Source organism: Castor canadensis, chromosome 17, assembly GCF_047511655.1.
Source record: "Castor canadensis chromosome 17, mCasCan1.hap1v2, whole genome shotgun sequence".
NCBI classification, from domain to species: Eukaryota; Metazoa; Chordata; class Mammalia; order Rodentia; family Castoridae; genus Castor; species Castor canadensis.
In genome coordinates, this window is record NC_133402.1 from 59,439,962 (window position 1) to 59,456,582 (window position 16,621).

The following is a 16,621-nucleotide window of genomic DNA, read 5'->3' on the forward strand; positions in this document are numbered from 1 at the left end:
CCTAAGCTGTTTAACTGACATTCCAAGAAAACAGGATTACGGAGGTAACAGTAGAATTTCCTAAATTCTAACTGAGGTGATAATGGAGTTACCACTGTTTTAATCCTTACACAAAAAAGGTAACCAAAGTAACCTGATGTTAACTATTCAGTTACTTTTCTATTGTTCTGTCTCTTCCTTAGAAGGAGCATGTGAAATGAGCAATCTACTCTTTGTTCTGTTTTTGCTTTTTTCTGCCCATAAGACCAACTCCTTCTGGAACCCATCACTGTAATTATAATAATAATAGTTATTATTATTATATAATTACATTATTATTATTAGTAGTAGTACTGTTATTATTATAGCAGTATGTGGTTTGAACTCAGGTTCTTCCACTTGCTAAACAGGCATTCTCCCACTTGAGCCAAGTCCCTGGAACACTTATTCTATTTCATGGAATGAAGTGTTGCCTAATTCTAGAATAAAAAACCCACCGAACTTGGCAAATTTGAAAAAAAGTAAAACAAAATAAGCCCAATGAAGACAGTTAAACCAGTTGGGTATGGTGGTGCCCACCTGTAATTCCAGCACTTGGAAGACTGATGGAGGAGAATCAAGAGTTCTAGGTCAGGCCGGAACCACAGGTTGATGGCCAGCCTGGGACCCTGTCTCACTGGGCACTAGTGGCTCATGTCTGTAATCCTAACTACTGGGGAGGAAGAGATCAGAAGGGTCAAGATTCGAGGCCAGCCTGGGCAAATAGTTCATCTCAAAAACATCTGAGATGTTCTAGGCCATGCCTCCTGGTGCTTACCACAGGCTGTATTCTTACACTGATTGTATAGAAAGAGGAGGACATCTACTCACATACACCTCAGTCCAGGCCCTGGTCTATATAGTTATGGGGAGACATGAGAAAAAAGAAAAAAAGAGTTCCAGGCCAGCTTGGGCTACACAACAAAACCCTGTCTCGACAACTAAAGACACAAAGAAAATAAAACATTTTGAAAAAGCTGTGAGGTGAGCCTCCTGCCTCAAGTCCCAGCTACTTGGGAGGCTGAGATGGGAGGATCAATTGAGCCCAGGAGTTTTTTCCTCCCTCCCCCACCCCCCACCTACTTTTTTTTTTTTGGTGGGACTGGGTTCAAACTCAGGCCTTCACACTCACTTGCAATGCAGGCGCTCTACCTCTTGAACCACACCTCCAGTCCCCTGCCTCCTTCTTTAATAAATGGGCCTAGCTCTTACAAAACAGACCGAGTGTCTTCAAGGCAAAGATGCTGTCCGATCTATCTTTGAGTCCCCAGCACAGGGTCCCCACTTACATGATCCTTAATGCATGTTGCTGGAAGTAATGAATGACTAATTAAAACATATAAATGAATTTATTTTTGAGAAAACTACATTAGGCCCTGGGGATTATATTTAGGCTATTTGTTGATGTACTTGCATCTCCTACCAGTTGCAAAGTCCTTGAGGACAGGATGTACAAATATTGCTTATTTTATACTGCCACAATTAACTCAGGGCCTACATATCGTTATTATTATTATTATTATGTTTGTGGAACTGGAGCTTGCACTCTACCACTTGAGCCATACCTCCAGTCCATTTTGCTCTGTTTATTTTTGGAGATAGGGTCTCTTGAACAATTTTGGAGGGCTGGCCTTAAACCTTGATCCTCCTGATCTTGGCCTCCCAAATAGGTAGGATTACAGGTGTGAGCCATCAGTGCCTGGCCAGCAATTATGTATTAAGTCCCTTCACCTGAATCCACTATAACCAACAAGTACTGAAATAGGGATTCAGATCCCATCTGTCCCAGGCCAGAGTCCCTGTTCTGGGCTGGAGGAGTGGCTCAAGTGGTAGAGCATCTGCCTAGCAAATGTGAGGCCCCAGTTCAAATTCCAGTGCCACCAAAAAAACCAACAAACAATAACAAAAAAACAAGAACCCCTGTTCCTTCCACACCCTATGACTCCCTACTCTCTTTCCAGGATTTTACTTAGTTCATTGTTTTCTAGGAATATGTGATTCATGGTCTAACTGTACATGGCAACAAAAATTAAAAAAAAAAAAAAACCCAAAAACCCTATACTCAACTTGCACACCATTAGGTCATCTGTTATTTGAAAGAAAAAAAAAGCAGAGAAACCTCACCAGACTGCACATCTGATTAAATGGCCTTGAGGATGTAACACAAGCCAATCAAAGCACAGAAATTCAGAGTTCACCCTGCAAGGGCATCCTGAAATTGTGTCTCCACTTCCACTTGGGTCTCCGAATGAGCTTTGCAGGTGTTATTTTCCAGTGAGGGCCTGACTCAATAGCTGGAGAAGAAGCTCAATAGCTTCTTCTCCTTCATATGCAGGGATGTGTTAGTGTGTTATGTTTGTAATACTGTATATGGAAATGCAAATTGCATGAAAAAGATGGGTGGTTAATTTTACCACCCACTGAATCATGCAATCTTTTTCTTTTTTTCTTTCTCCTTTTTTTTTTTGGATTGAACTAAGGGCTTCCCACTTGCTAGGCAGGCACTCTACAAGTTGATGAGCCATCCCCACCCCCAGCCCTTTTTGCTTTGGTGAATACCTGGGTGGGTATGAATCTTGATCTTCCTGCTTGTGCTTCTCTGAGTTGCCAGAATGACAGGTGTGTGCCACCTTACCCAGCCATTGAATTGGGGTATGTCAGAACTTTTTTCCCCAGGCTGGTCCTGAACCTCTATCTTCCTGATCTATATCACCCAAGTAGCTAGGATTACTAGCATGAGCCACCTGGCCTGGCCAACTCATGCAATTTGGAAAAACAGTGTCCCAATACACGGGTAGCAGCTGCCACCATCCAATCTTAAGCATCTGGTTTTTATTTTTGCTGTACTGGGGCTTCACCTTTATTTTTGCTGTACTGGGCCTTCACCTTGAGCCACTCTACCAACCCTTTTTGTGATGGTTTTTTTTTTTTTTTTTTTTTGAGATGGGGTCTCTCGAACTATTTGCCTGGGCTGGCTTTGAACCTCGATCCTCCTGATCTCTGCCTTCTGAGTAACTAGGATTACAGGTGTGGAGCCACCTGCTCCCAGTTATCATCTTAAGCATCTTGAGTGTGAAAACCACAAATATCTTATTTAAATGAGTCTAGCTTTATCACTCTTGTTTTCTGAATATACGAGAGAGTAAGTTTCTACCAGGTAGATACCAGGCGGGAGTGAACAAGCTGCTGGAACCATAACAATGACTAAAATTGAGAGCCAAAGCTGTAGGGATCTTTGCCAAGGTGGAATTTATAGCCTAATGAGGGAGATGGCTTTTTAACCAATATTAAATTAAACCAAATTAAATTAAAAATTAAATCAAAAAGTTTAATTACAATATTATTATGAGTGTCAGTCACATAGGTGTAATTGAATGTAGGAGTAAGAGGCATTGTCTCAGAGTAGCTGATATTTAAGCTGAGTCCTAAAGGCCAGTTAGGATTTAACCAGATAAGATTTGAGAGGTATAGCCGGTGACTGGTGGCTCACACCTATAATCCTAGCTACTCAGGTGGCAGAGATAAGGAGGATGGCGGTTCTTGTTCCGAGGTTCAAAGCAAGCCTTAGCAAATAGTTCTTAAGACCCTATCTCAAAAATACCTAACACAAAAAAGGGCTGATGGAGTGGCTCAAGTGGTAGAACACCTACCTAGCAAGCATTAGGTCCTGAGTTCAAACCTCAGTATCACCAAAAAAAAAAAAAAGAAAAAAAAATTTAGAGTTGAACAAATCAGAGTGTACTGGTACATGTTTGTGATCCCAGCACTCTGGAGGCTGAGGTTGGAGGATGAGGAGGCTGAGGCCAGCCTGGGCGTCATAGCAAAACACTATTTCAAAACAAAACAAAAACAAAACACCCCCCAAGGGGCGTGTTTTGGGTGGTAAAGCACATGTCTAGCAAGCACAAGGCCCTGAGTTCAAATCTCAGTACTGCAAAAATAAATAGATAAAGAGCTAAGTGCACAGAAGAACACCCTGGTCACTACCCTGCAAAAGAGGATGTAGACCCCAAGATTCAGGAAAGAAAACAAAACAACCCAGAAGCTGCTCCAGCTTCCCACACCTAGGAATAGTGAGTTTCCCTGGCATTGGGAGATGGTTTTCGTGGTCCTTGTGGAAGTGGGAGAACTGAGCTGCTGCTGGCTAAGACAGGGCTGGAAATCTCACCTCAAGACTCCCAGGCTGAGGTCAGGCTCAGGGGAAGAACTCAGGGTCAAGAGGGCAGTGGGGTGAGGAGAAAGAAAAAGCTAGAATAAGATCCCATGCTGGGCTTCTTTGTCAGGAAGAGCCACACAGGATTTGGAGAAACGGGGGTATGAAAACAGATGTTAGTTACATGGTGAGCAGTATCTGGCCAGTTATGCCAGAGACAAAGGAAAAAAAGAATTCTCAAATCAGGTTTAAGTCTCAAATCACGAGCTCCATTAAATCACAAAACACACAGAGGAATGAGATTCAGGTTAACATGGTAGGCAAGGATGCAGCAGAATGGTGGCTTTACAGTATCATAATCCTCAGGCAGGGTAGGGTGGGGTCACAGTTGTTTGTACATCTGATTCTGGCTGGATTGCTGTTTCCTGCTGACCATACAGTTACAAGGACCAGAGTTCAGGTTTTACCAAAGGTGCGCCACAAGTGGACCTTTCCCTGGATCAAAGACACATGGACTCCACAGAAATGCATGAACCAGTACACCTGACCCCCCCAACTGAGGCAGTTGTGGGATTTTTTTTTTGCAATATGGGATTTGAACTCAGGGCCTACACCTTGAACCACTCCACCAGCTGTATTTCGTGAAGGGTATTTTCTTTTCTTTTTCTTTTTTGTGGTACTGGGGCTTGAACTCAGGGCCTTCATCTTGGGCCACTCCACCAGCCCTTTTTGTGATGGGTATTTCCGAGATAGGGTCTCCTGAACTATTTGCCTAGGCTGGCTTTGAACTGTGATCCTCCTGATCTCTGCCTCCTGAGTAGCTAGGATTACAGGCGTGAGTCACAGGTGCCAGCTGTGTGGATTTTATTTGTATATTTTGCTTTTTTTTTTTTGGTGGTAGTACTGGGATTTGAATTCAGGGCCTCATGCTTGCTAGGCAGGTGCTCTACCTCTTGGGCCACTCCACCAGCCCTATTTTTATATTTTGGAATGCAAACGGGGCCAGAATGGTTGTCATCTTCCACATTAAGACTTCAAGAATAGGACTGGGGTTGTAGCTCAGGTGGAGAGCTTGCCTAGATACATGAGGCCCTGGGTTCAACCCCCAGCACTGACAAAGACTCATGAATGAATATTCACTGTCTCATGTATATCTAGGGTGAAATGAGTAGCACTTCAAGAATAGGTATCTCTTGCTCCTTCCACCTTTCTGTGTTTTAACACACACACACCTTGTACTTATTATGTTTGCTTAACAAAATTTAAAAGCATTTATCTTACAACGTATAAGCTTATTCCTTTTCTAAAATAGAATCAAATAGTTACTAAAGCAAATCTATATTAAGGGAGGAATGCTTAAGGGAGGATGCTAGTCAGAGAATCCAGGTCAGAGAGGCTCTGGAAGTGATGAAAGTGGTTAAGACAAAAGGCCTAAAGCCCTGAGTAGGAATCTTCAAAGGTCAAAGAGGAAAGGGAAAAGCTAGCAGGAGGAGTGGCTCAAGAGGTAGAGTGCCTGCCTAGCAAGGGTGAGGCCCTGAGTTCAAGCCCCAATGCTGCCAAACAAAAAGAATCAAAAGCTAGCTGGGTGCTCATGCCTGTAATCCTAGCTACTCAGGAGGCAGTTCAAAGCCAGCCTCAGGCAAAGAGCCCTTGAGACACTATCTTGAAAATACCCAACACAAAAAAGGGCTGGTGGTGGTTCAAATGGTAGAGTACCTGCCTAACAAGCATGAGGCCCTGAGTTTAAGAATCAAAAGCTAAGCTGGAAGCCGGGTGCTAGTGGCTTAAGCCTGTAATCCTAGCTATTTAGGAGGCTGAGATCAGGAAGATTACAGTTCAAGGCCAGTCCAGGCAAATAGTTCTGGAGATCCCATCTCCACAAAAACAGAACAAAATGGACTTGAGGTGTGACTTAAGCAGTAAAGCATCTGCTGTGCAAAAGTGAAGTACTATATTCAAACCCCAGCCCCACCAAAAAAAAAAAAAGTTTTTTTTTTTGTGCTTAATAGACATTTACTATTTCTGTGTTTCCTCTTGGTTTCTTCTTATGCTGTCACAAATTACATTGAGCCAATGGGAACTGCCTTTTTTGCAAGTAAAAATGGTTGCAAATGGGTGATTTCATGAGGTTCATGTGATTATGAATGGAAGTGGGAATTTGCAAATTCTGCACAGGCCAGAGTTTGAATAAAACTGATAATTGTTTGGAGCTTGGGTTTGACTCAAACGCCAAACAATTATCAGTATATATATATATCAGTATATACTGATACACACACACACACACACACACACACACACATACATTTGTATCTCAAATAAATATCCCAAAACCCAATTCCAGGGTTTCCAACATGTCATGTCCAGCCACTGGTCCCAATATACCAATTAAAGAAGTGTAGTAGAGTGTCAGTGACGGTCACAGAGAGATTTATTAATCATTAGCTGTATGCAGGAAGAAGGCCATTTTTGGCATATCATCCTGAGGTTTAAACAGAGGAAGAAGAACTGGGGCAGGAGGGTGAGAACTTTGCATGATTAAACTGTCACGGTCAAAGGTGTGTGGTGAAAGGTTATAGTGGCCATCCTCTCAGGATTGGTCAAGTGGTGATTTGTCAGGGTAAGAAAGTCATTGTGGCCTGGGGGTAGTTTTGACTTTTGTCACAAGAAGTTTATCCATCAGTCCTGTCTTTCCTGGACAGGATCCCATAGGAAAGAGAGACTCAGAGCAAAGGAAACAGACACCAAAAAGAGGCAGAGATTCCAAGCTTCTCTCTTACTTTTACTTAATTTTGGGGCCCAGGTGAGGAATCTGATTTTTACCAAAAGTAGTGTTTATGAATCTGTTATAAAACAGACAAACAAACAAACAAAAAGAGCTAAAATGAAGGCTGGAGTCATGGTTCAATCAGTAGAGCGCTTGTCTAGCAAGCATGAAGCCCTGAGTTCAAACCCCAGTACTGCCAAAAATAAAAACAAAACCAACAACACAAAAGACATCCAGTGTACTGAGGATTAAAGGATTGTCCTCATTTAAGAAAAAAAAGCTAAACTGAATGTTTGACACACCAATGTAGTCCCTGCTATTCTGAAAGCAGAGGAGTTTGGGACCAGTTTGGGAAACATAACCAGATACCATCTAAAAAAGCTAGAGGCCTGGCTCAAGTGGTAGAGCACTTGCCCAGGAAACTGAACGCACTGAGTTCAAATCCTAGTACCATCAAAGATTAAAAAAGAAAAAAACCAAAAACCAAAAACAAAGCCAAGAGCTGAATCCATGAAGGCTAGAGGAACAATGAGCACCTTCAGAGGAGTGGTCAGGGGATAGTGGCCACAGGTGGGACAGGCAAGCAGCCAGGACAGGCAAATGTAGCCTAGCAGAGACCCTGGACTGGCAGGACTGCTAAGGCCCCAAGTTGAAACCGTTGGGCTGGTGGAGTGGCTCAAGTGGTAGAGCATCTGCCTAGCAAGCATGAGGCCCTGAATTCAAATCCCAGTCTGCCAAAAAACAAAACAAAAAACCCCACCAAATTGGAACTGGTGAGTTTTCTCTAAGGCTCACGAGAAATGAAAAGTCAGGTTCAAGGAAGCCTGGCCCAGCTCTCGCCTTTGGATCTGCAAACTAAGACCAGCTCAAACCAGGACTCTGGGTTTCTTGCAAATCTGTAACTTCCTTAAAGAGAGTTATTTTTGGTACTCCATGTTTCCCTGTAGTTCCACTACTGAAAGGAATAGGGTTTAAGCAAAGAAAGGTGGTGTAAGAGAGGGGCCATCCCTTAAAAGCTGGGGGGAGAGCTGTCCCTGACTTTTTTGGCGGGGGATGGTGGTGGGCTGAGCTACAGTGTGGGAGGCTGTGGGAGAAACAGGTTTAACAGTTGGATGGAGCTGGAGTTCCAGGAAGTTCTGACCTTCTTTTTCTTTTTTTTTTTTTTTTTAAACTGCTTGGCTTTGCAGTTAGAGGTATGGGGTGGGGGACTGTGGGAAATCGTTCTGCCCCTCCCCCACCCAGACTCCCTCAGTTCCTCTCCTACCTCTGCCATCACTGAACACTCATTGTCTGTCCTCTCGGTCTCTCCCACCAGACCGTGAGTGTCCCGGGAACAGGCACTGTGTCTGATTCACCTCCTCCGGCCTCACAATGCAGCCCAGCGTGGGGCTTGACACTTGGAGGTTTCTCAAAGAGTTACTTGTTGAATGAATGAACAAGTGAAAGCTTTCTCTGCACTGCCCCACTGAACGCTAGATGGGATTTACAAAGCAGGAAAGGACTGCTTACAGCTCTCAGCTCCTTACGAAGGCTCTTGTGTGCCTTTAAGGATGCAATAGGCCTAATATGTCCATATGCATTTTCCTGGCAATAGGAGTTTATACCCTTTTTTGTGGGATGGGATTTGAACTCAGGGCTTCATGCTTGCAAAGCAAGTGCTCTACCACTTGAGACACCCCTCCAATCCATTTTGCTCTGGTTATTTTGGAGATGGGGTCTCAAGAACTATTTGTCTGGGCTGGCCTCAAACTGTGATCCTTCCCATTTCAGACTACCAAATAGCTAGGATTACAGGTGTGAGCCACCAGTGCCTGGCCAGTGGCTAAGTATTAAGTCCCTTAGTTGGCGCTGGGCAATTATCATTTTTACACAGAGATCTCTCTCCCTGCAAAAGGAAAATTATCACATATGAGAAAAGTTCCAGGATACAGATTTTTTGCTTTTCCTGAACCAAATTGTTTTTCATCCTACCTGTACTGATTTTTTTTTTTTCTTCCTGTACTAGGGCTTGAACTCAGAGCCTACACCTTGAACCATTCCACCACTCCACTTTTGTGATGATTATTTTTCCGAGGTAGGGTCTTTGGAACTATTTGCTTGGGCTGACTTAGAACCTGATCTCTGCCTCCTGAGTAGCAAGGATTATAGGTGTGAGACACCGGTGTCTGTCATAGCATAACCTCCCGTGGAAGCCACAGCCAAGGCACCCTTACTGACTTCTCCCATGCTGCTGGCTCATTTATGGTTTTGCAGGTGGAAAGACAGAGTGTGAGGTGGGTGTGGGGCTCGCTGGAAGTGAGACCTCCAGGGCAGAGGCAGAACCAGGAACAGTTCTGAGATATCCTGCCACCTAATCCAATTCTTCTGGTACATTCAGCTGCCTGCCCTCCCTCCATTTAACAATGGAAGGAAAGAGGAAGTGGGAAAAAAATCAGGTCATATAATTGAATTAAAAGGGGTAGTTGGCCAGGACCCTGCAGCTGAGAGAAAGCAGCTCCTAGAATGGAAGGTCACAGAAAGCCACCAGGATTAAGAGTGGGAAATTAGTGACAAATATTTGCTTGTGTAGGGAGGTAAAAAAGTAAAGACCTCAGTGCTGAATTGGACAGGCACTGGGGAAACCTGAGCCTGCCAGCAAGATCTGTTCCAGGGCAGGGTCTGGAGAGGTGGAGAGAAAATTCCCAGCCAGCCACGTGGCCTGATACTGAGTATCGGTGCCTCAAGGGACAGATGAGTCAGTCCCATAGCATCCAAATTTAGAATGAAAAAGCCACTGGGAGGGAGCACTCGTCAAACACCTTTCCTGTGAGAGGGTTGGCTGATGATTCCAAAGTGGGATCCCAGCCCAGGAGCCCCTGGGCCCTGAAGGAAGGGTGCATTACAAGGAGAGGGAATGAAGTACTGTCTTCAATCTCCCTTCCTTCCTCTACCAGGTGTCAGCCAGATATGCCACCCTTGTTTGCTTTCATATGATTGTCTAAAGTCAAGGTTGCCGTGGAGAAGAAGTGCCAGGTGATTAGCAACATGTCATCTTACTGCTGGAGGCCAGGAAGGGAGCTTGGACATTCAAGACCATTTTTGGTGTTGGGCGTGGCTGTAAATGCAGCCTGTACCCCAAGGCCTCATGGGAGACAGTAAGGGGACGTGTGGGCTCCTTAGAGGAAGGTATATTCCATCACTATTCATGGCTGTTGAAACAATGACAAGATCAGATTGTATCACTCGACCTAATTCTATGCTTAGAAACATGGAAAAATGCCCCAGGGCAGGAATTGGTCCCTATAGAAACTGTTCTTTGCACTGTGTATGATGGTACACACCTGTAATCCTAGCACTTGGAGGCTGAAGCAGAAGGTTGTGAGTTTGAGGTCAGCCTAAGGGGAAAAAAAAGAAAGCATTAATGATGACTGAGCAACCACTTATTTTTGGTGTTATTGGGATTTGAACTCAGGGCCTCAGGTTTGCTAGGCAAGCACTCTACCACTTGAGCCACTCCACCAGCCCTGAGCCGCCCTTTTTAAAGCAGATTAGAAAGTTGTCCATCTTTGGGAAGAAGTTCATACTAGGTAACTTGTTTTTGTTTTTTTGAGATCCAGTCTCACTTTGTAGCTCAGGGTGGCCTTGAACTCATAATTCTCCTGTGTCAGCCTCCCAAGTGGTGAGATCACAGGCAAGCATCACTGTGCCAGGCTCTAGGTGACTTTTTTCTTTCTTTAAGTAAAAACGTCTATTTGGTGAGGCAGAGAGCTAACCCTAGACAGAGCTGGTACAGGTTTGGATGCTGAATGGCACATAAAGAAAGATAAATTTGCAGCCAGACAGTCTGCCCAGCAGGACCGGCTAGCTAGCATTCCAGGTAACACGTGGTTGGTGGATGAGAGCCAGCAGGAGGCTTGGTCCAAACCTAGCAGTGGCCTAATTACCCCAGAGGCTCCCCACTCCCTGGTCCTGGGCAGCACCTGCACTCAGCTCACGCTGTTCGGAGAAACCTAGGTAGCAGAAAAGCCGGAGTTGTAGCATTTCAGCTACTTCTGTTACACCTACTTCTGGGTCAGCTGCTGTAGGGCTTCAGGAAGTTGGTGCTCTGAATTTTGCAGTTCAGCATGGTCTGACTGCAGGGGTGGGTGGGGATAGTGCAGTAAATGTAGCCCATCACAGGGAACTGTCACATCTCCGTGATGCCACACTCGCCTGGGCAGCACAGAATGCCATCCATCTTGAGGGCTGTCTTCATAGGATTTCTTGAGGATGCTCTTTGTGGTACCTACGTATCTGAGCGGTCAAATGGCCAGATTCATCCTGCTTCTATCACTTGAACTCAAAACCACGCAGGGTTCACTTTGAGCTGGTGAACTTAATGTCGTCTACACCTGGCAGGAGCTTGGATGACATCCTTCTTAGTCTCACAGTGCACCATGGATGCCATCGAGGGGCACTTCACCCTCAAACGTCAGCATCTGTCAGGAATGGGGTGGCTGCAGAGAGGCAGGTTGGCTGTCACCCAAGGTAGGGGAACTCCTCCCTCTCACTGCTGGATGACACCACCTGGCACCAGTCCATCCAGGTGCGTCTTACTGTGACAGACAAAGATATACTGGGACTGGGAAGGCTTTTGTGGTGGAACAACTGCTGACAAGGCTTGGCCCAGCTGCAGGCTGTATGATTGGTTGGAGCAGCAAGACGGCACTATGGGACCCAGTGATGGAATGTGGGGGTGTGACTGAGGGCTGACTCCATGGCTCCTGCAGCTGCCTCACCCGGGAGCAGATCCTCCCAACACCATGCTGGGTGATTTTGATATGTGATTTTGTGTTTGTTTTCTCTTAAATCGAGGTGAAACATATAGAATATAAAACTTGCCATCTTAACTTTTCGTGTGTGTTTGGGGTCCTGGAATTGAACACAGGACCCTGTGCATGCTCTCTAAGCATTTACCACTGAGCTATATCCCCAGCCCTGCATGATTGTCCTCTTATTTGAATAACTTTCTCTAGAATACATTTGGCTGTGTGCTGGTGGGTGGGGCCCTGTCATCATGCCTATTCAGAAGGCACTTTGCCTAAGTTTCCTTCCTCACTAGATTGGGGTGTGTGTGTGTGTGTGTGTGTGTGTGTGTGTGTGTGTGTAAAAACCACTGCTACTTTCCTTCTACATATGCATACTTATTTTGACAAAGTAGAAACGGTATCAAACCACTCCAAAACTTAATGCTGAAAACTGCAACCCTTTTATTTGGTCACCATTCTGCAAATCATCAATTTGGACTGGGCTCAACTGGACATTGCTTTTGCTATTATCAAGTAGGGTCATTCACGACTCTAGTCTTCTAGTGACTCAACAGAGGTTGGGTAGTGTGAAGCAGCCTCACTCATGTGTTATCACTGACTGTGGGCTGGTTGGTTGATCTTTCCTGTAATATCAAGCAGCCAGGTACCAACAGCACAGAGGCAGAGGTCAAGACCCATCATGTAAGCCAGGAGCTGGTGGCTCACACCTGTAATTCTTGGGAGGCTGAGATAAGGAGAATCACAGTTTGACGCCAGCCAGGGCAAATAGTTCTCAAGACTCCATCTTCAAAATAACCAGAGCCAAATGGACTTAAGATGTGACTCAAATGGTAGAGCACCTGCTTTGCAAGGACAAAGCCCTGAGTTCAAACCCAGTCCCACCCAAAAACAAAAACAAAAATCCCACTGTGCAAACACTTTTCAAGCCACTGGTGCATCATTTTGGGTAATGTCCCCTTGTCCAAAGCAATGGGACTCTGGGTGAGCCAGAGTTTGTATGGGAGGGGATATCACAAAAGGCCAGCCACAGTCAGGTGTGGCTCACGGGGGGTCATCTTTTTTTTTTTTTTTTTGCTACTCCAAAGGCATAGCCTAGCTTCATTAAAGGACCCGTGCCACAGAGTCAATATAAAAACACAAAAAGTCCCATCAGTTTAATAACAATAAAAAACCCCAAAAATGGAAAACTGAGGGGGCAAGGGGAAGAGGCCCCTAGGCCAGGGGCACAGGGAGCCCTACTCATGGCACCAGGCCTGGCTGCAGGGTCCCTGGTATTGCTGTTGCTACAAGGCCGGGGGCCAGCAATTGTCCTATGGGAGCCACCATTCACATGGGTCAGGGACCCTTACTTCTTCTGGTGTGTGCTCAGCTTCTGCATGCCCTGGATCTTGTCCAGCATACAGGGGTCATCCTTGATGAGACAGTTTAGGTGCTATTTTGCATTTTGCTTTCTTTTTTAACAGCATAGCTATTTTCCAAGTTAATCTAATTATCATAATTACATTTGCAATGACTATGTGTGTCAAAGGACTGTGACAAAATGTACTTTATCAACTGTTACTCTATTTTGCATCATTTTAATTTTCACGACTATAAAGAATACGTTAGTTAAACTCTCTTTGTGAGTATGTACCATGTGTAAGGAATTATTTATTCAAGGTCAGTAGGACCATCTTCCCCTTAAATCTCTTCAGAGGAAAAACACACAAACACGTGAGTGTAGAGCACGCACCACAGAGAAAGCCAGGAAGAGAGGGGAGAGTGGGGCGTGGCAGAGCACGGCTTGCTAAGTGCGGTTTGCTATTTTATTGTTATCTATTTGGTTTTTTTCACAATACTTTAAAAAATTTTTGGTGGTACCAGCTTTGAACTCAGGGCCTTACGCTTGCTATTTTAAGTCCATTTAAAGAAACATTTTTAGGGAGTTGGGAGTGTAGTGATATAGAACACTTGCCCGGCACCTCTTATAAGAAGATGACTGGGATATAAGTAAGGGTATAAGAATACATCTATCCTACCACCAGCAGATTCAGTGTTCTGACCACAGTGAAATGGAATATTTACATTAAAAAACAAACATCTGGTCCACCTTGGTGACCATGCCTGTAATCCCAGCACTCTGGAGGCTGAGGCAGTTCAAGGCCAAGATGAAGCCCTGAGTTCAGACCAGTATTAAAAAATATATACATATAGCCTTCACGCCTGTAATTCTAGCTATTTAGAAGGCTGAAATCAAGAGGATTGAGGTTCAAAGCCATTTCTGAGCAAATAGTTTGAGAGACCCCCCCATCTCCAAAATAACCAGAGCAAAATGGACTGGAGGTGTGGCTCAAGCAGTAGAATGCCTGTTTTGCAAGTGCAACACCCTGAGTTCAAACCCCAGTCCTACTGAAAAAAATTCTGTCAATAGGTGAGCCAGGATGCCTAATCAAAATGTAACTTTATTATTTTAAGCAATTCATTTTTTGAGACATGTTTTCTCTGTGTAACTCAGGCTACCCTTGAACTTGCTATGTAGCCCAGGCTGGTCTCAGCCTCCTACCTCAGCCTCCTGAGTGATGGGATTACACAATGCACCACCATTCTTGGCAACATAGTATTTATATAGTCACTCATCTTAACTAATTCAGTTTTCTTTTATATTTTAGCTTTTAAGCTATAATTGCCATTTTCTGTCACTCTGGGGTGTGTGCCTGTGGTGAAGTATGTCAGGGTGGGGTGGAGGGGCTGATAGTGGGTCAGAGAGAAAGATTAATGGAAATTTAGGCTATTTTCATTAAATTAGTTAAAGAAGAACACTATGTGTATGGGAGAGAGAAAGGGTGAGGGAGAGAGACTGCATACAAAAACATCTAGGTTTTGTCACACTTTGAAATATACATGCTTCCTTGTGAAAAAAAATGGGGATAAAACTTTTGAAGTCATAAACGATCAGTTTTGGAGAGTATCAAATGTCTTTACTCAGGAGGCTCAGCCGAGTATTTCTTTCAGCAGCAGCTGAGTCTTGGCCCCTTGGGAGGGATGAAGTGTTCCATTGCCCTGGGCCTATGTGGGGCTCTGCTTGGCTGGGCTGGGCACACCCTTGGACCCTCACCAGGAGGTGTGGCTCATTTGTCCTAACAGGAAGGACCCCAGTCTTGGGCTTATTATGTCCATTTCTGTTTTCTAGGCTGGGCAGTATGGGTGGGACCAGTGTCTACGACCCATTGTACTATGTCTGTCTGGTCCATGAGAAAATGTTTCATTTGTGAGTTAAATGCCTGCATTTATTGTTCCTGCAATTCACCCATCTATTCGTTTGGCCCTGAATTTGTATGTTGGAGCATTCATGAATTCAGTATCAAGTCCAAGGCGCCTATTGTATTAGTTTTCTGTTGCTCCTGTAACAAATTACAACAAACTGGGTGGTGACTGAAAACAAGAGAAATCTCTCTTTTCTCACAGTTTCTAGAAGTCTGAAATGAAGGCTGGGCAGGCCAGCTCCCTCGGAAGTCTCTAAGGAAGACTCTTTCTTGGGTTCTGGTGATTGCCAGCAGTCCTTGGTGACTTGAGGTTTCATCACTTCAGTTTGTCTTGGCTTTGGGTTTCCCTCTGTGTTTGTCTCTTATGGGCTGAATTGTGGTCTCCTCCCCCCCCAGACTCGTAACCCTCAGTTCCTCAGAATATGAGGTTATTTGGGATAGGGTTTTTATAGAGGAAAGTGGGCTAAAATGAGTGGTCCTTAATCCTACAGGACTGGTGTACTTATAAAGAGGGGAAACATGCGTACTCCTCCCCCACACTTTGTGGACATGAAGGTAGAGGTCAAGGTGTTTCTTCTGAGAACCAAGGATTGCCAAAGATTGCAAGCCACCAGCAGTTAGGGGTGAGCTGTGGAATAGCTCATGACCCTCAAAAGGAGGCAACTCTGCCAACACCTTGCTGTTGTGTTTCTGGCCTTCAAATCTTGAAGCAGATAGGATTCTTTCATTTAAGTCACCCAAGTTGTAGTACAGTCGTCCTGGTGTCTGTGAAGAATTCGTTCCCAAACTCCTCAGTGGATGCCAAAATCCAAGAACCGGGGATTAGCTCAGTGGTAGAACCAAATATTGATGAAGACCTGGGTTCAATCCCCAGCACTGTGAAAAGGGGAGAGAGACAGACAGACAGAGAGAGAGAGAGAGAAGTCCTAGAATTCCTAGAAGTCCTAGAATTTGCCTTTAACCTATGTATACCCTCCAATATACTTTATTTATTTGTTACTTGTTTTTTTGAGACAGGGTCTCTCTTGGTAACCCCAGCTGGCCTCCGTAACTGATTCTCCTGCCTTGGCCTCCTACATGTATGTGCCACCAGGACTGACTTTCCCATATAGTTTAAATCATCTCTAGATTATTTGTAATACCTAAACACTAATGGTAAGAATAACAAGTCTGTATCTGTTCAGTATATATGCAATTACAAATATTTAAATGTGTGCATATGTATACATAGATATATTTATGTATGTGTGTATTGTATATGTTTTGTGGTGCTAGGAAACAAACTAAGAACCTCACACATGCTAGGTCGGTACTCTACTACTGGGCTATACCCCCAACCATTAAAAAAATATATCTATATATTTTATTTATTTGTATATTTATTGGCGGTACTGGAATTTGAACTCAGGGCCTCCCGCTTGCTAGGCAGGCACTCTACTGCTCTGGTTATTTTGGAGATGGGGGTCTCGAGAAGGATTTGCCCAGCCTGGCCTTGAACTGTGATCTTCTTGATCTCAGCCTCCCAAGTAGCCAGAATTATAGGTCTAAGCCAATGGTGCCCAGCTAATGGTCTCTTATTGAGTGTATCTTCAAAAACCCCATTTCCAAGTAAATTAAGTTATTTAGAGATAATGGGAGTTAAAACTTCAAAAAA

General features: G+C 44.4%; 1 pseudogene; it reads left to right on the forward strand.

The window, feature by feature from the left end:
* Positions 1-779: 779 nt before the first annotated feature.
* Positions 780-897, forward strand: LOC141418721 (small nucleolar RNA SNORA51; annotated as a pseudogene).
* The last annotated feature ends 15,724 nt before the right edge of the window (positions 898-16,621 follow it).